Raw genomic sequence first — 21199 nt, forward strand, 5'->3', positions numbered from 1 at the left:
ACATACTGACCTGAAATATGAGAAGATTCAATGTAAAAAAAAAAATCTACTGAAATTGAAAGATGTGTCTGGTTGTGACTGCATCCCACGGTGATATGTGTCAACTACAGTCTAGGAAGTCACCATTCTGCACATGATTTAAACCTACCTGATTTGGCATTAGGTGCAAATTTTCAGACATTCTCCTGTTTGAATACCTTACTTGCCAGCCAACCTACTTAAAACCCACCATACCAAACATGTTGTTTGCTAACTAGTTAGTATCCTGATGCATTATATAGACTTTCTAAATATTAAAGAAAGAGAATTGGCATTTCTAAAACCACACAACTAAGACTGATATGACAGATTAGATTGTAGATATACAGGCCTGGCTGCTGGCACAAGTAGTATAAGAAAATGTCAGGAGGCACTAGAGCGCTGAAGAGGCACAACAGACATCGTCAGCATAATTATGAGCTCTTTCTCATATATTTTAAGTTTTTTATGCAGAAATATTATTATAGAGCAGCTACTACTTTTACATTAATTACATCAAGCCTCTGGTTGCTGATTGCTTCTCTCCTTGTAGTGGCATTGTTGAGCCACTGCCATTTGAGGGTTGTGTATACAGTCAAATGGCCTTTTCTTTTTTCTCAACCTTTTCAGTTAAATCATAATAAAACATAGTCAACAGACATTAATAAGCCAGATGAGAAGACGTTTTTAGGTTAGAGAAAATTGATTAATATCACGTGCACACCATATGAACACCATACGTTGCTCCTTGATTTCCTTCATATGCAAGCAAACACAAAGATTACATGTGTGAACTGGTACAGGCCAAAGACATTAGCCTATCTATTCTTACGACACTTAATATTATCATTTTAAAATTCTACTCCCTCCTTGGCCTTTGTGGTGTTTCAACAGAAAAACAGGACTGTGAAAAAATAGAAAACGACTCAATTCATAGTGTCAATAGAGAGCCATGACATTTTGCCCGAGTCAACACTGCCCAAACGTGGCATTTAGATATCCAGAGAGTCATCTCACCCATTCTGGCCTTCTCATCAGCAGCACTATTACTACCTAGCATGAGGTAAACCTACACTGACCATACAGAAGTGTTTTCTTTTTTTCTACATTTTGAAACCTGATCTTTTTTAAATACTCAGGACCCGATCAAAACCACAGACTTTAACATGAGATTCGCCCTTGGGTACGTTTGAGACAGCTAGGATTAGGATACATTCAGTATTGATGTTTGAATTGGAGTCGAGACAAGCAGTCTGTGCTGCTGCTGCTGCAAAGGTTTCACACTTTGACTGAAACACATTAGTAAAATAAGCTGAAGGGTTCAGGGCATGGTATCACCATAATCCCACTTAAATATAAAGAGCTGGCTTGTAATCTGTGTATAAGGGAAGGGTGCTGTCTTTCCATTCCAGACATTTCATATCGGAAATTAAACTGAATATCTGTCAACAGTTTTTTTCTGGAGTCACTCCAACATATGTAAGAACAGAGGAATCACTGAGCTGTTGCCATGAACGGTGATAATGAATGTCAAACTTGATTTCCATGCAGCTGTTAGATAATCTACCAATGATCTTTATCTAAACTGGCATCACTAATTAAGTGATGAAACCCTCTAATATCTAGGTATGTACTGTATAATGACTGCATACAGTAATGTAGCATGTGCAAAGCCTACACGCTCTCTCCATGTCCACTAAACAAAAAATTTATGTGACAGGGTGAACAGCCTTAAATGGGTGGACATAATTCACATAATTTTATTGTGAATTTTATTGTGAGAATGTATAGAGAGCACATAATTTAAGGGAGACTTTTAATAGTTTGATTGCTAAAGGCCACAGAGATGCAGTGCAATTTCTGATTTTGTTTGTGTTTGTGTTTTGTATGGCAGTCAGTGCTGTACACAGTACACCGACAAACAAAAACTATTACATTTTAATAATAATAAAATATCCATTGTAATTATGCATAAAATAGTCTGAATATACTGATTTTGCAGGCTTCAGGTACAGACAGCAACTCAGAGCTGCAAAGCTGAGCAGAAGGCCCATGACAACAACAGCACTGACACTTGAACCAAACTACATGTGCATTCTGATCACTTGATAAACAGTATTCACTACAGTATTCACTACTTCAGACTAAAGCAATAAACTGTACTTGTTTAAAAGCAAAGCAGCAGAAGGATAAAGGAGAGGGAAACTATCAAACAAAGTGAACAGAGAACTTCTAAAAAAAATCATCAAAATATGTTTTTGAGAAAATTGGATATTGAAATTGAATAAAAGAAGGCCACTACAGTAAAATGACTATGTATACACAGTCAATGCCAATAAATACTGCTCTCAGACCAATGCTGGTAAAAAGTGCTTAGCTGGTGAAAAGCTACACATTCAGTGTTGGACTTTGGCAGGCAGACAAACCAACCCATTAAAGCTTTTCTCTCATCTTATGATGTGCACCATCTATCCTCCTGTTTCTCTCAGCCTAAGAAACGGGCTCTCTGCTACATTGCCAAAAGGAAACTTCATTGTTTGACGTATCCATTAAAATGCAGTGGTGGACTACAGCTAATAAAAGGAGACAGAGGACAACAGCATGACCACCTAACGGCATCATAAAGTTAGTGAGGGGAGCATAAATAATGGAACGCTCATTTTCTCAAACTGCTTTTGTCTAGAGCTGCTAGTGCTTTCTCTGCAGCACAGGTTTCTGCCGGGCAGCATGGAAATCAGTTTGGAATATTGGTAGAGACTCAGATGTAAAATGTATGAATGCTATGCCACCAACTATATATATATAAGGTGCATTGGAGCTCTAAAGTAGTTCTGTCAGAAAGAAAGATGAAGTATAGAACCAACAGCTAGAAAAAAATGTGGGATTGGACAGTAATGGCATAATACAGGTTGGTTTCACCCCAAGAGACATTCTGACTGATGATATAAATTTTGTAAAGTCATAGCTTCAGTAGTTAAACTTTCTAGCAAATAACTTATTGAGGCCAACAGACAAGCTACTATATCATCCTGTAGAAGTGAAGTATGGATGTACACTGTGAATTAAGTCCAAAGTTTAAGCTTTAAATTAAAACAAGACTATATTCAAGGCACAGACTCTATGAAGCTGTACTCCAACAGTTACGCCTTAGGATGGTACTATAAGAGGTAGGAGTGTGCGCGATTAGCAGACCAGTCATCTAAACGTTGCTATCCTCGCTAGTCACCACTAGAAATACTATTCAGTTATTAAACTAATGGCTATCATTATTATGTTAATGCACATGTGGGGACCATTTCAAGAGCAAACGGATCATGCAGGACACTGCATTGTACAAAATTTTAAGACAGTCCATTAAATAGTTGTTGAGATGTTTCAGTCTGGACCAAAGTGGTGAACCAAACAGCAGACCAAAATTACCATCCCTATAGCAAATGTCATTAAACTTGCTAAAAGCTAAAAACTAAACTTGAGGTACATTTAACTAATGCATGAGCATAATGTTAAAATAAAACAAAACAAGTATGCACTGCCCATCAGTGGGTCTGCTGCAGTGCAGTGGCTGCTAGGTTCCAAATGCGCCAACTGAGGCATGACAGTGCTCTGTCAAACGACGCTCCGCCAGCATTTTCCTCAACTACTCCATGGGAGAGAAGAGTAAACACAGACACTGCAGTGACCAACACATCCTTTCACTACAGCCTCAGCTGTTAGCAACCCACCTTTTTCCAAGGATGGTCATCTGTAATTGATCCAACCCTAGGTAAGTCCCGGCGGGACTTTTACTGACCAAGCCACATCAATGGTCAATCAGCATCAGTCCAAACCAGAGTCTTAATACCCTCCAGAGAAGAGCCACTCAAGTCATAATAATATCTGGTCCTGAACAATCCCCCAGCACCATCCCGATAATGCCCCGGACCTCTGACTTACACACGACCCCAATGACACATGCTCAAAACATCCTTCAAGAAACTATAACAATTAATGCAGCTGCTACTTAAGATAGCACTGAAAGTACTTGTCTGTGTGTGTTATATGTGTGTGGTAAGTTATTTCTATCTGTTGTGTAGGAACTGTGATAATTCCCCTACTGTGCACTGCCACTGTCACACTGGTCGGGGGAACAAGCCATGTCAGAGAGGACTCGTGGATAGTGCTGCATTGGTGAGACTTATAGCCAGGATAAATCTGGCATGTGTGAAAAAGAGGCAGGGGTGCAATTACCAAGAGACGGAGCGACAAAGAGATGGCAGTTTGTTTGCAACAGCATGGACACTGTTGCACCGCGAGAGTGAGAATGGAATCTATTTGCCACAGAGAAAAGAGACAGGCCTCCTTTTTTGTCCCTTTGTCTCTCAACATGTCCCTTTGCTGTGTCACCCCACATGCTCCCACACTCTGCTATGGCCTAATATCTTTCAGGACACTTTTTTTTTCCTACTATTAATGGCAACCCTTCTGTCCAATCTTTCATACAGTTCTTCATATATGAAGGTCAGTGGCAGACTGAATAAGAAGTAACCTGTCCAAAACTGATGACAGATGTGGGTTCACATACAGAGGAGGAGAAAGTCAATCAATTTCTAAATTGGATCTAGATTGAACATGCCGAATCAATTTCATTGAATCTAAAACTAATGGCCATGAGCAATGTTGACTCCCTGGATGCCATAATTTATGTGCTCTGATTTGTCCTTCGGTGCAAAATTCTTTATGCAGTACCTCTAACTGTATTGGGTGTTCTTCAAAGTCCCATCTGTTGTGAGTCAGAAAAGAGAGAGCAACGATTTCATTTATGATACTGAGCGAAAATTCAAAGAATTGGCACAGGAATGCATGTACAGCTTAAATACATTTAGACAGAAAATAAACACTGATCCCTTTATCCATCAGTTTAAGTGCTGTCAGTGACGTGTAAAATCTGTGATGTGAACAAATTAAAAGGCAGAAAGGTGCTTTCATTCATGTGGGAAGGCAGCTCGTTATTAAGCTTTTACTGCAGATTGAACCTGACGGCGATGTAAAAATGTAAAAGATCTATTCAATATTTGGGCTTGTTTATCAACTCCCACTTGACATTTTACTTCATATTTTCTTGTTTTTTTGTGTTTTTTTTTGGGTTGGTTTTGTTTTTAATAACTCAGTTTCTCAAATTGGCGGCACAGTGTCACCTCACAGCAAGAGGGTTCCAGCTGTGTTTGAATCCCGGTCTGGGCCCTTCTGTGTGGAGTTTGCATGTTCTCTCTGTGCCTGTGTGGGTTTTCTCCAGGCTTCCTCCCACAGTCCCAATAACATTAGGTTAATTGGCTACTCTGCATTGCCCCTAGGTGTGAGTGTGTACGTGTGCGGTTATCTGTCTTTGGGTGTCAGCCCTGCGATTGACTGGCGACCAGTCCAGGGTGAACCCCGCCTATCGGCCGTGGTCAGCCTGGAGAGGCCCCAGCCCCCTGCGACCCTGATGGAAAAGCGGTATAGAAAATTGATGGATGGAGGTTCTCATTTTCTCAGGTTTGGCTGTTAGTCCTTCTTGTGGAAACATTTTGTACAGAAGAGAGAGAGATACTGGAGAGATACAGTGACACTTTTTTGTCTAAATTTTAAAAATAAGATAACTGGACAGGACAGGGAATTTGTTTAAAATCTGCCTGGTTGTCTGACAGCTCATGTTGCTCTCCCTGGGGGAATCCAAAATTAAAGCTGTGTTTAGCGCCGTCACCGCATCCTCAGATCTCTGCAGTAATGGGCGGATGGGTGACATGTTGCCATAACCAATAGAAATGATGGGCAAACCGATAAAAATCAAACTGACTTTGCTCTTGATGTTTGTCTCTAAAATTGGAAAAATTCAGTTTGCAGTGCAGCCCCTTTATTACGTGACTATATTTGTACAGTAGGTACATGTATGCATTTCAATATATTTATTATGTGTGTTCAGTCAGAAATGTGAACAAAACAGAAAAAAGCATCACCTAAAAACTGAATGCCAGTTCTTATACAAACAAATAATTTGCTGAAAGATGTGCATTTTTTTCAGCTATCATTTATTGTGAAAACAAATGTATTTTATGTTCTCTTCACAGGTTGTAAAAGTGTTTTACTTGACAAATGAAGTAAATCAATAAAGAAGTGAGTGATCTGAATTATTAGCTGGTCTTTGTGCCACTGTAGTCTCAGTGGACAGAGTGCTGATTCCCTTATGTTTAGATATTCAACACTAAAGAAGAAGTATGAAGAATGTAATGGTCTTAATCCATTCTGCCAGAGTAATACTGCACACACACAGGACACTGCAGACAGTGCAGCAAAGCACTTTGTAAAATATAGTCACCAAAGGTAGATCAAAATTCCACAGATGCTGCTGAATATTAGCTAGGTCTGTATAACCTCGCTTTACATAATGGAGGAAATTTTTGGGAACATATTCTTTATAAATAGCACTGGAATTTGAAAACCAAAGCACTGTGTGTATGTGTTTGTCTGGGAGAAACACAGAAATAAATGTCAGAGGGAAACAGAGTGAAGAGGGGATACAAAGGCTAATATATCAGAGAGAGATCTCTTGTCTTTGTTCACCTGAGAAACTTTGGAGCTCAAGGACAGTGTGTCTTTGTTGTTTGGCAGGAAACATTCTGAAGGGAATGGAAAAACTACTTTTAAGAGATGAGTTGTCTCACTTTTGAAAACACTCAAATCGGAAACGGAAAATATGAGATGGGCTCTGGCACTAATCTGAGTGCCACAATAAAGCATCTTAGATTGACTCATTCAATTTTAGGACTGGAGTGAAAAGGTTCCTGTCATCTGTAATGTACAAAATGTAAATCAGATGGAAGCCACAAAAAAAATAAATAAATGAAATAAATAAACAACTTTTAAAAACACCAAACCAAATTAGACAGATCAAAATCTTAAACAGATGATGGGCAGAAGTTCACAAGAATGACTACAGCATAACTTGCGAGGGACATGAACGTGTGTACTGATTTCCATGGCAATCCACCTGGTAGCTGTTGAGACATTTCAGTCAGGAACAAAGTGGTGGACAGACCACCAGTCTTTCTGCTGGTGTGGCTGAAACATATAGTCCTACTTATTAAGGCCAAATCCGATAAGAAGCATGGATTTTCAAGCATGGATGAAAAACCATCTTATTAATGGCACCTTGTGAACAGCAAAATGGGTTAGGACAACCACTTTTCAGACACAGTGTCATTGTCAGATTCATGGAATTAATCTAATTTGCTCACAGCACGGTTACTTTTGAAGCTCAGATATGACTGTCGTATTGCAGGATGTTCAATTTTTAATATTAATGTTTAAAAAAAAAACCCCAAAAAGTATGATGTCACCTAGGTCACGGAGTCACAGCAGTTAAATATCAAATATATTATCAATATAATATGTTATCTAATATGAGATATATTCAATGTAGGAACTGGAAAGATAAGAGACTTTTTGTGGATTACCAAACCACTGATCTAATTTGGATATGAAGAAAAAAGATAGTGGATTCTGGAAAACTGTGATACATTAGCACATTTCTTTGATAAAGATGTTGATGTTAATAAGCGCCCAGAGCAGAATGTTTCCTAACATCTACTGTATGAAGTATCAATAGAGAGCAGGCACCCTTGTGAGAAGGTGAAGCATGAAATCCCACAGTTAAGCCTCGGCCTCAGAGCACTGCCTCCTGTCTCCCCAATGACCCATTCCAGAGATGGATCAGCATGCTAAGTGAGATCCTGCACATTCAGAACAGAAACCACAAGAACACAGGCGGCTTAAATGTCCACTCCAATGTGAATATCTGACAGGGTTTAACTTCATTCTCAGCCACTAATAGCTCACGAAATTTATGAATTCAATGCGTTAAAATGATTTTATGTCCACATAAATCTATGTTACTGCTTACACATAATCAAGGAGTTTGAGTTGTAGGAAGATCAGCATTCAGTGATTTTGTGTGACTGATCATTATGTGGATTTACACAAACATCATTAATTCAAACAAATAATGTAGGTTCTTTTAAAAACCTTCTTTAATTCACATATTTGCATAATTGTGATTCAAAGCTGCCCAGTACAACCACAGTACTTTCATTGTGAATAGGGAATTCATGGGTTAGACTGAGTTCATGAGTTATAGATGGAAAATCCACATTAAGTGATTATATGTGACGTGATAATTACATGTATTTTATGATACAAATGTAACATTATTGATTCAAAAAAATCATCTGGGTTCTGTAAAGAGCATTCTTAAATCGTACATTTGCATATTCTCAATTCAAAGCCGCCCAACACTGTTTGTGAGGCTGTGCAGCAGGATAACAAGTATGGCTTTGTTGATGCTCTACCAGTGGTAGGTATAGCAGTTGTTAAATGGAGCCTAGCAAAAGTTCAATCAGGAAGATGACTACATTCACTCTCCTCTGCACCTTTATTCATTACTCCCTCTCAGCCACACCTCTTGGCTTTTGGCTCCATTTATATACTTCCTCGCTTCCTTCTATTATCCCATCATATAAAAAAATGATATAAGCATCTGGTGGAACTATAATTTCAGTTTCCAGATAGCTGTCACATTATTTACAGTCCATAGCCACACGGTTTGAAAACTACATTCACCGTTAAGAAAACTCAGTTTTCCTTTCCTCCAGTGCTCAGTCTTTAATAAAAGCTAATGAGTTAAAACCAAAGATTAATGGGTGACATACTGAAAAGGTATCAGAGGTAACATATTTCAGCCTTATATAAGATTTCCTACAAAAATTTGAGAAGCACGTTAAAATGGTGAACAAGGGTGCACAGGCAAATATGCATACATATAGACTTATTAGAGACTGCCAACCATTTCATTTGATATATCCATTTGATGTTTTAACATTTAAGTTATTATGTATCCTCTTGAATTGCAAGCAGCATCGATAACAACTACGCCTCTTGTGATGATGATCATGACCATCAAGTAATTAAAAGTTTGGGACGCTAATAAGACTGCCATGTTCTTAAGGATTTCAAGGCTAGGTCTATTCATCATTCATCATTTTATTGACCACACAATCCTAAAACTCACTGACAAATGCCTTAATCAGGGTCCTCAGACGCTCAATGACCTTGTGTCTCCGCCCAGATTTTTGGGCTTGGTAACTTGTGAAGCATCCATCAAAAAATGTAAGGTGCCCTTATGTAAATGACTGACAAACAGCTTTTCTGTTTGAGGAATCGGTATGTGGAATTCAATGATTTTTTTGTGTGTTTGTTGTTGAGTTTTATGTACCTATTTTAAAGGCTCATCTAGGGACAGGCACTGCAAATTAGCTTTGGCTATAAATGCTGTGGCGTATGGCATCAGTTAATGTTACATACTTGTCCCTACACAAATAAGCATTAAAAAAATAAATAAGGCAACTCTGTACTGCTTCACTACAGACCATTGACTAAGCAGAGTAACAGAACAGCTGGACCGAAAGGCATCACAAACCCCTACTACAATCTGCCCACCCTGTGAGTGTTAAAGGCTGAGATCACAAATAGCTTTTAACTGAAGCTGTACATGAATTAATTCACTACAGCTGAGGTAAAAGAAATTTAGAGTGAATTACATTAGATATGCAGCGTCATAGGAACTTTACCCTCCGCGCTTCACGCCATCTTGTTGAGCTCCACACAGGGGATTCATTACCTGAAATACAAAATGACAGGGAGGCAGTAGCTCCACCCTCTTTGCCACACTTGGTCTGGCTATCCCCTAAAGTCACCACTCCTTTCAGTCATTAATCACAACTCCCTATTATCAGCCCAGTTAGGCCTCTGTTGTGCTCCGCGTACATGTCCTTAAGGTGATGCAAGGGTTCAACCATCACCCACTCCAGTACTGTCAGACTCCATCCAGAATAAGAGTGGTGATTAGTCTTGGAGCTAATGTTACTGACAATTATGAGACCCTTCCCCATAATCAATCTAATTAATGTCTACGCAAAAAACTTAAGCCTACAGTACATTGTTAATATCATTGTTAAATATCTATTAACTGCTTTCATGCTGATTCTAAAAAAGATTTAGTGGTGAGTGTGGTCTCCATGATAATCAGTTTAAACACATGTGGTGGGATAAGAAATTTTACAGTCGACGTGAACTGGCTGCACTGCAGGGGAGCACACAACTCGTACTAATACTCCTGATTGTAATCTCCAGGTTTCATGGCTTGTCCACTGTTAGCTATTAAACTGCTGCTGCGTTCACCTCCAGGAGCCTCCGTCTCAGATCACTGCTGACCTGAGAAGCGATCAACCAAGTCCTGATTAATGGGTCTCTAAGCCTCCGTGGAGGCAATCACACTCAGAATGTTGGGCCAAACAGTAACAAATGGGACGGTCAGCAATCTTCCCTTATTGCATCAATAACCTCGGTTATCGATCAATCAGGATTAGAATTTTAGAGCAGAAAAGCCTTTATGGTTGGTGTGCGGTACGTCTTTATTGCACATCTAAAATGTCATGCTTGCATTTGCAATAAAAAAATGTGTCTTTTCAGTTGTATGGGGTAACACGGTGATCAGCGTGTGCAGAGGCAAGTTGTGACTGAAGACTTAAGAAATTGAACTTCCAACATGTTGTAACTTCCAGCAATACAATATTTAAATTGATATTGTTACTTGAAGCTGAGGTGGAAGAGCACACCCCCCCCCCCTAAACTCTCAGAGGAAGTGTTTTCGGGTGCTGTGGGCAGAGAGGTAGTGATTCTCTCTGCCTAAGCAGTGTGGCGGTGATTGTGGAGGTGCTGGTGCATCTCAGGGACAGAGGCAAAGTCCCCATCAATCTAATGTCTCTCCTGATGTAATCATTTCCACAGAGCAACATGGCATCTCATTAGGCTGATTTGCTCTCATTGTCAGTCAGCTTCAGACACCTTCACAACAAAAACTCTGGTGCGAGAGAACACACACACTTAGATTATTAGACAACCTGATGACTCAGACTCCTGCATCTACAGTACATTGGAATTATTGATCAAGTGTTACTTTCTATTTTTGAGCAGCATTTCATTCATTCGACAACACACTGGATTGGATATTTATTTTGGGGACTAAGATTGTAACTTTTTTTTTTCTCGTCAGTTAATCTGCTAAATATTTTCCAACAATTAAGCAGCTTTTCATGAGAAAAATAAGTAGCCAGCCAAGAAAAAAATAGGACAAATTCCACAGAACACACACATTATCTATCAATCTATATACATATATATAATAACATATCAACAGAGTCAGCACTACCCTTTGCCTAGATTTCATTTGAGTGTGAATGCATAAGTTTGTTTCAAAAAGCCCCAAACCCCTGCTGTCTCTTGAGCAAAAACCCAAGCCTCTGGGTGGGATATATACAGTGGATCTTAGAGTGATCTTTATACCACACAAGAAACAGCATTAATGCCCTATACAAACATGCACATGCACGCACACACACACACAGAAGCATGTAAACACACACAGTCAATGTATGTTCTCAAACAGGCTGTGAAAATGGGAGATTGGAAAAAGGCCGTGCCACAGGGACAAAGTGAGAGCAGGATGAAAACAGAATAGGCCTTTTATGGATGTCCTATTACATATTACATTTGGTTCTTTGCCTGGGGTTTTGATCTATCCGTCTACCCAACTCTGCTTTAGGTGACAAACTCAGAGCAATCTATACCTATCAACTCACACTGGTGGGACTTTTGGAACAGACTATCATAAAACAACACATTTCTCATTGTTACCAAACACACAGAAGGACTGCTTAATAATCTTTCCTTTGGTATCAGATAAAGTTCAACTGGGATTACACACCTTTATTCTTTTTCCTCGCTTCTCCCACATCTCACCTCTCTCTTTCTCTCCCCAACTGAGCTCGAGGAGATAAATTAAATGAGGGCTGGCATGTTCCCTGGACATTTTAATTAGCTAGTCTTTAATTCAGCCTGACCCCCTTTCAACTTTGATCAGCCAGCAGGCGCTCTGATAAGGACCTGTCACTCACATGCAAACACCAGGGTTATTCAACAGTAAATTATCTCCTCGCCATTTGCAGATTTCCTCCACCTGTGGTGTCATTGGAGAGCTGTTCATAGCTCAGTGAAAACTAAAAGCCCGGTGAGAACAAAAATAAAGCACGTGAGCTATGCTCATTCAACCCAACTCTCCATTTACTATAGCTTGGACTGTGACAGGGATGAATACAAATGCACTCCTTGATTATTAAAAGTTGGGAGATTTCTGGGGACAAAATTAATGTGCAGAAGTATTAGCCTGCAGTTCAAAAGGCAAGCATTGCATTTAATTTTGTCTTGACATGAGTCTTTGAGAGAATAGCTTAATGAAAAAATGGCTGAAAGCAAAAGCAACAATAAAACGACAGGAATAAAACTTTCTGGAAGCGCAAAAAAAGCAATGGGATCTGTGAACTGAAATCATTTCGTGTTTGACATTTGGATCTATACAGACTTTCTTTGGTGTAGTATGCGTTGCTGAATTAAATGTAATACTAAAGCAAGACCTTAAACTGCACTGCTGACTCTAATTGTCGATACATTATTGATATGCTGCACTTACCATTACACTTATTGCAAATTTGTCTCATTTATTAAGCAGGTTGGAGCCTTTTGTTTTGTTTACTGTTTTGACAGTCTTTTCAATCACTTTATTTTTGAATTAAGATTCGTGTTCAATTACCGTTTGATGTTCACACATTAACACATCATATTAGAAAAATGTGTTTCTTTCCTTTTATGCTGTATCGATAACTTACCAGCGATGGTAAAATATGTTTCAAACCGTAGACTTTGCGCATCATTACGTTTTTGTGTACATCTTCAGCATCATAAAATAGATTCATTCAGATGTGTCATATTCCACCGGTCTATGGTTCTTTGGAGCACCTGTTCCCTAAAATACAAGAGGAACCAGCTGAACAGCTCAAGATCAGCTCTAATTTTAACAGCATGCATCTAAGGCATGCTGTGACAGAACCAAAGTCGCAAGACAAATCCTCTTGCTGCTCTGTGTGCACTAAGCTGTGCCTGGATACTGTGGATGCATACGTGTGTGTTTGTGTGTGTGTGTGTGTGTGTGTGTGTGTGTGTGTGTGTTCCATTCCCCCTTAGGGCAACCAGCACAGCTGACCGAAATCCCCTGTTCAGTCTCTTTGCAGAGAACAGACTGTTTCAAATAGTACTCTTTCCAAAACATGTTGTTTAGGCAAGTGATTATTCAACTATCTCGCAGTCATTTCCTAATCCTGCACCTCTGTTGTAATGTGTTTTACTGCTGACAAGTACAGATTGTATTTTCTACCAAGGCAGTCATTTTTGGCTATAAATTGAATAAGTTAAATCCAGTGTTAAGTAGGTATTATTGCCTCTTACATACAAAGCATGTTCAGTGTAGCCTTTGGATATTTCAGAGTAAATCTGGATTTAGGATGTCTATTCAATTTTTGGAACCATTAATACCTCTAACTAGCCATAACCAGCCAATTATCAGCAAAATCAAATGAAACACATTGGTTCTTTAAACTAGCACTGTCTGAGCATGCTGAGCACTGTCAGCATCACTGTCTTCATGCCACAAGAGCGTCATAATCCAACCCTGACCTCTTCTGCCCCATTATCATTAGATCCACCAAGTAAAGTGGTCCCATCCATCAGCCAGCTTACCCCGTGACAGCAGCCAGTTTCTGCGCAACTGTGACTGGTGGTCCTTCCAATTTGTAAATGGGATTGGTGAATGTCTACAAAGGCTGAAACAATACCACCCCTCACCACACACCACTGCAGCCAGCTGTCGCGTCTAGCCTCTCTACTCGCTGCCGCCCTTCATTCTTGCACTGATCGTATCTGGAGATGCTGTGGTGACTTTGCCCACTGCACTCACTCATCGTCTCTGGCTCTCACACTGTGTCTAATATCTGTGGTATCATGTCTCTCTCTTCCTACTTCTGCTTCTCCTGCTAAATCCTCTGACAGTCTGCTCTCGTCTCTTTTCTCTGAACCCCTCTCTCTACTCCTTATTATCTCTTATTCTCCACTGCTGCACCTCACACCTCCGGCCTTTAATTTTTCTTTCACCGGGCCCTTCCTTTCTTCTCTATCTCTTATTTCTACATCTCCTTGAAACTCTTTCCCCATCCTTCTCCTTATTTCTGAACTCAACCAGAGCACCTGTGGAGGGTATTCATTGCCATTCAACAGGCAGTATGGTGGTTCACAGTAAAGCAAGACATGCCCATCGACTCAAGGAAACCAACAATACCAGTGAATTATGACAGTACATTTGTGCCACAGAGTTAAACTGTGAATCTTTTATATACTTCTGAGACAAGATAGTAGAAATTACAGCGTACATTCATAAATAACAGTGACGTAAGTAGCAGAGAAGACCTTATGGTTATGTTTCATGGGTTTGGCTTTTCCAATTATGCACTGCAGTGCCTCGATAAAGCCCACCAGCAGTTAATTATGCTGACAAAAATCATTGCTCCACGTTTGCAGGCTGCACAACAACAGGATATAGAAATGCTGTTTGGCCCTTTATAACAAAAAAAGAGGGCGGGAATGAATGCCCTAGAAATAATTCAACAAAATACCAAACTAAACTCACATACTTTAGCACAAGCTTTCTTAAATGAAAACATATTTGTGGCATACATTCTTATTAACAAAAAAAACAACAAAAAATCTATCCACTGAAGGAGAGCATATCACAACAGAGCCGTCTATTGAAATATTTGTACCTCTATACGTTTAACTGCTACTTTTACTTCTGAGTGTTTTTCATTAGCCAGATGGTGCCACTGATTGCAAGTTGAAAAACGCCAAAGGCCACTGCAGCCTTAACCATATGTTGTTCAGTTCTATTTAAGATGGTTTACTGTTAATTACAGTAAATTTATCACACAATAAACTAGGTAGTTTCACCTCAAGTTTATTTCAACGATATGATACAGCACGCTGCCATGCATAAAGGATGGAAACAATGTTTAGTCAAGTTGTTGCTTCACATGTACAGTTGAGCTGTTCTGCTATTCCAGATGTATTCTTAAATAAATCATTTATCATTCCGCTAGCCTGTCAGCCAGCGGCTCTCAATGGCATTTACACTGTTGAATTCAGTCAGCGCTCCGTTCATAAGCTGTACTTCACCTTGTAAAAGTCTGCTTCTTAACTCTTTCTAAACCCTTAGCCCCCCCAACATACACACACACACACACACACACACACACACACGTATTCCAGGTGCTACACAGTCGAGACTTACTGCACATGAATCATGTTTTATCCCTTGTCCTCTGCTTCTGCTCGTACGTCTAATTTCATTTTCCAGTAGAGCTGTCGGGCATGTGGAAGGACCTGTCTAACACATGGTGTGGAGAGCGATGAACAATTTATATTCTGTCAGTTGGGCCACAATCACACAGCATCTTCACAATTGGCCACATAAATATTGAGACAGCTATTTAAACAGCTCTGATCAAACATGAGTCAATCAAACAGAAACAATGGACACAAAGAGAGGAAATGTGTCCATGTGAGAGAGACACAGACGGCTAGGCAAGACAGCAGTGATCTAACAAGTTTTAAGTAACACATAAAGGCAGCTGCAGTTGGACACTTTGTTATGACATAAGCTCATACTCTCTGATGAAAGGAACTAAGCATGGTAATAGCTTTGTCTGTAATATGTACAAGTAATACTGGGGGAAAAAAATGCTCAAAGCTCTATGATTCATTTATAATTCCTTTTTTTTGCACTCTGCCCACCTTCACTTTAATCTCACTTTTTCCCAATTCGTGGTCTCCCCTGTCTATTACTGTACATCAGTTTTTTCATATTTTTATTCAGCCCTCTCACCCACTCTTTTCTGAACAGAACCTTTCAGCAGGAGAGCTCTGCACTGAAGTTTTTAAAAAATATACCTCTATATTGCACAAAGGCACGGAGACATGATGCCAGTGATAGCCCTGATCTCTTCTGCACCCGGACCAACACTTCCAGTCACACCATTTTAGCTCTTTTCTGTTCCTTATCCTCTCTGGCCTGACCTCTCATGGATGAAGAAAGAGTCACAGTAATTTTATGTCCAAGAAATCTGTGAAATGTTCTTCACAGAAGCAGAAAAGGCCTTATTAGGAAGTTTCACACTGATCGCGTGCTTTAATCATAAGTGTTCACAGCTCGCTGCTCTAGGGATAAACACACAAAAGGCACACATGCAAGTATGCACAACCACGACAGACACAAACGCAAATCACTCGAATTACCTTTTCTTTCCTGAAGTCTTCACTTATGAAAGTGATACACATCTGAATAAAATACCTACTTTTCTAGCTGTCTACTCATAACCATAAAAATGATGTCACAAATCCCATCAACATTACATTATCAACTTTTCAATAAAAATGAGCATCAAGTGAGGTATTTAGCAACAAAATTATAGCTCCTATTGAGTGTATCAGAAATCAGATACATTTACAACTATGAGCTCAATTTGTACTCATGTTGTAGTAGTGGTATGTCTTTGTTTTGTTTTTTTTTGTTTGTTTGTTTTTTTGTTATTTACTCATTTTGTTTTTTACTAAAAAAATGTCATTACTCAAACCAAAAATCGGTGACATTAGATCAGGATTATTCTGAAAATTCTCAAACTAGACATGAAAACAGAATAAATAAACTTGAGAAAACTCAACACTGCTCTGCTATGCTGATGACCTACTGACTTAACTGGCATCGCTCATTTACGCAAATATGATTTACTGATTACATTTCAATTGTTATTAATCAAAGGAGAATCACTGACATTACATTCGATTGTTCACTACCTTTCATAGTTCCGAGTTGAAAGAAGTTTCCAGATATTTCCCACATTGACTCGTATGTTTTTTGAACAGTAATTAGCTCAGCAGCAACAGCACACAAAAAGAAGCCAGATGGCATTCAAGCTGGATTGGTGCTGTGGTCAGCTTAGGCATCCCAAACTAGTTCTTCTTTGGCCTCCAGTATACTGTAGCTGTCTGCCACAGTCCTTGTACCTGCCTGCCTCAGTAATCTGCCAGGGAGCAGACAAACATCAGTGGGCCTTATCTCTACTTCTCAGGAGCAGCCAGGAAAGGAGGCAGGAAAAAGGCAGGTGGCCCAGCGGCAACACAGACAGGGGCAGAGCCAGGCAGACTTATGAATTCAGTCAACACGCAAATACAAGCAGCTCATTAAACACACGCACACACACAGTTCTCAAGCTACCCACACAATAAAGCAAAACTTATTCTGGATAAAAAGCAGCCCGAGTTCATCAAAGATGCGCTGCATTTCTGCTAAGCAGGTGAAGACGAATTTGCTGTGGGCAGTGGGTGAGGGCATCATGGGTGCGGTAAACAAAGTGCAGCAATGATAATTTTATGAGCATGACAGATCAAAACCAGTTCCAGTAAGGCTGAGCAGTTTATCCAGTGGCAATATTGATACGCTTGACACATACTGAGGGGGCATAATACACCATCTGCACCAAAGTGATATTCAATACTTGCATCTCATGTAAAATTGCACATGTGGGCAATGCAATTCTCCTCATACCACTTTCCTTCAGCCAAAGTCAGTAAAAAGTCAAATTCTGTAAGTATTAGATTTCACAGGGCACTGGTGCCTCAGAGAAATTCAATGTCTTTACAGCATACTGTGTGTTCTGGCATTTGTATTCACATCGTACTTGAGCTGCCTGTAGGGGGATGTGGTGGCTTAAAAAATATGAAAAGAGTGTTATCCTGCGTATGAATATGAATTGGGTTTTCTGTCATGAGCACACTCAAGAGTTTGTAATATGACATAGGATAAATAAGTAGTCTGAAGAGTAGGTGCGTGCGTGTGGTAAATACATCCTTGGTTGCAGTAATTGAAAAGTTTCTGGTGGAGACATGTTATCCATCATTGTTTATATATAGGAAACACATCTCGACACATCAACACGAAATGAATTATGCACCAACTTGAAAAAAATATTCACAGAAAAAATTTGCACTCTGAGAAACTGGAATTCATTGGCCAACAAGTGCTTCTAATATCCTGCTCTATAAAAACACTCTGAGCTGATTATTGAGGGTTCGGGCAAATTCAGATCCTCTCAGTATTCATCCATAAGCCTCCTGTGATGCTTTTTGATTTTTGTTCCAACACCACACAGCAGGTAGCAGTTGGAGAGAAGCCTCCAGATGACATCGTATCCTGTCCTCTACACAAACAACATGGGCAAAAACTCTGACCCACTTGCTATAGGGTCCAGTCTGGCACCTTTATCTAAAAATACCCCATTTCTGCTGCTTTTGTGAGCTGGCTTTGTCAGAAACAAACAAATACATGTAAGAGAGGTCAAAGAGGAGGCAGAGTGAGGAAAGGAGAACAGAACATCAGCTGTCAGCTGGGATTGGATTGAGGACAAGAAAATATCAGAATCAGAAGACTTCTGAGTTTCAAACCCACATGTAAGTTAGCTTGACACACAAGATTTACAAATACATAACATTTTTTGGACAAATCTTTTTAAGTACTTCAGCATCACATCCAAACAATCCATGCAGTAACAGCACTCATCGTAGTTTATTCACCGCCTTTGTCAAGTCCACATTGATGTTTACATGATCGTAAAAATATTAAAGACTTGCTGTATTTCCTAGTTTGTGTTTCTGTGTTGATGAAATTTATAAGAAGTTTTACATTATGACTACAAGTGAGTTTGCCACCACTGTCGTCTAGAACGCTGAGTATTATGTAAGTTCTCCCTTTAAAACGTCTAAAAAGAGCATTTTGCCCAGGAGCAATTCTTTAAAAAAATAAAATAAAATAAAGAAATCCATGCAAAGTGCTTCTTTAAGACACCTAAAATAGGAAATTTGAAAACCTTAAAATTACTGGTTAGAAAATTAGAGAAGGTAAACTGAAGGTAAAAAGTGTGCCCGCCAGGCTTGTTGAGACCATTCGGGGGGAAAACTGGTAAAAGTAGAGAAAATGCATTTCTTATGGATCCATTTTACATGCATGGACAAAAACCTCTCAGCTGAAGAAATCTCAATAACATAATCCTCCTTCATGCAAACAGTGCTGAATTATCGTTCAATAAGCAGCTTTTGTTGTCACAAGAATGTGCTGTAAAAATATTTTGTGATGATGAAAAAGGCCCACTTTTCCTCATCCATAACTACACTCAGAGAAGAACAGAACGTATCACTGTCGGGTTGCAGTGAATTGCGTTTGCTGTATTCAGTGTTGTTTTGGGTTTTTTTTTTCTAACTGGAGACATAGATCCAATTTGGCCTTCCTTTAGCTGTTTAATTACAGTGGTCACAATAATTTCTGTTGTAGCAAGTGCCTCTTAAGCAGCTTAAAGGAAAACTTGACCCTGGAAGCTGTTACACTGCTGCAGTTAAATTTATCCCCAGCTTGTAATGTAATGCTCAGTGTGCTCAGAGGGTTATTTTGTGATGTCACAATCATTCACTTTCTTGTTACATTTTTATGTTTCCTCAACCTGCCTCATCTGCTTTGAATTCAGTTAGCGTTTTCCTGCATTTTCCAGAATTACTGTTAACACTTGCCTGGACTTGTTGCATTCAGCAGTGCATTTATTTATAGTTCGAGCGAGCGATGCAGCATACTAATCACAATAGTAAGAGCAGACTTGCCTGCATCCCCTGGCTCAGTTGTTTCTGGAACTCCGAATGAGTAACATCAGACCATTTGGACCACGTTGGGCAGCAGAAGTCTATCCTGATGATTGTGTTATAGCTAATATCTTTTCCTTATAAAACAGCGTTTACCAATCCTAATCCTATAAGTGCGTAAGTGCGTGTGTAAATGAAATCTGCTAAGCAATGTATGCAGTGTCACACATTATTTCATACACATGTTCTTTAAATTACAGTTTCTAAAATGAAAGTTTGAAGGTGGATTCAGAAAGTCTGTCAAATGCAGTGGTAATTAAGAGTGAACTAACAGCACTGTAAGCTTTTATTTCTTCCTCTTATACCAACAGATGATGAGATTTATGAACATGACAGACCTGAGTGTCCAATCTACAGCACACAGATGGCAGAAAGATTTTAGTCTTGTGATTCATTATTTCCTCTCTCCCTCACCATTTCCATGCAGTCATTGAATAGGGCAGGTGAGTGGCGGCTGATTACCAAACATCTTCTCCTACCTTTGATCTCCTGGGGTGTGGGGCTCTAATCCATCTTGCAGCACAGGAGGCGGTCTGATCTGGGTGGTTGTGGTAGCCACTTAGCTTCTCCTCATCTCACATACACATATAATGTATGCCCCCGAGCTCTCACACAAGCATGTATATGCACACTCTCACAGTTTGGACTCTGCACTCTGTAAGAGAAAAAAAAGACAAAAAAAAAAAAAAAAGTGAGAGTCAGTCAAACACAAAAGAGGACGGTTTCTTTGAGGTGCAGAAACAGAAGCAATCAATTTCACACTGTACAAGGTTAGGTAATCTTGAGACATAAAGACATTCTGTTGTTGTAGGTCCCCCTTTGGGAGATTAGACTGATATTGCATTATAAATCATATTTCTGGTCATGTATCAGCTTCTGCAGCCCTATTGTTAATGCTGAGGATAGCCATTTATTCACCATACAGAAAGTTTGGGATTTGCACTGTAAACCGCAGTTTCAAAGTTCACGGGCCCATTTTGCTGATGTCCTGTTTTAAGGTTTGTCCCTTACTCAGCTAGATACCCTTCCTCTTTTTATAGCACATTCAACATTTTTCATACTGTCACCACACAACACTTTGAACAGCTTCTGAGACTCATCAGCATTCAAAACAAGGTCTCGCACACAATATTGCAAGACAATTTTCACGGTAAATGAGAAAGTAAATGTCACTTACAAGATGAGCATTAATCTCATGTCATTGCATTTTAATGGCACCCTTACTCAGAGGAGAATTAAACTTCTCCCAAGAGATCAACCTAATCACTTAGCTCCATGAAATCACCCTCCTACGTCACGGCAGATGTAGAACCGTATTGCTGACTGTTGGCAAATATGTGAGTTTGCGTGAACACATAGTGACCTTGTAAAGTTTTTCAGCAACAAGGCAATTGTTTAATCCATTGTGGCGCCACCTAAATTAACAACGCTC

The 21199-nt window shown here is 39.5% G+C and overlaps 1 protein-coding gene across 4 annotated transcripts in view; it reads right to left on the reverse strand.

Moving 5' to 3' along the window:
• grik4 (glutamate receptor, ionotropic, kainate 4) overlaps nt 1-21199 on the reverse strand; it is a 254036-nt gene that overhangs the window by 164604 nt on the left and 68233 nt on the right. For all 4 annotated transcript variants that reach the window (XM_046389058.1, XM_046389057.1, XM_046389056.1 and 1 more), the window contains one exon: nt 20247-20422. The gene's annotated coding sequence lies outside the window, so the exon portion shown is untranslated. The remainder of the gene's footprint in view (nt 1-20246; nt 20423-21199) is intronic.

This window comes from Scatophagus argus, chromosome 5 (genome assembly GCF_020382885.2).
Source record: "Scatophagus argus isolate fScaArg1 chromosome 5, fScaArg1.pri, whole genome shotgun sequence".
In the NCBI taxonomy this organism is placed as follows: domain Eukaryota; kingdom Metazoa; phylum Chordata; class Actinopteri; family Scatophagidae; genus Scatophagus; species Scatophagus argus.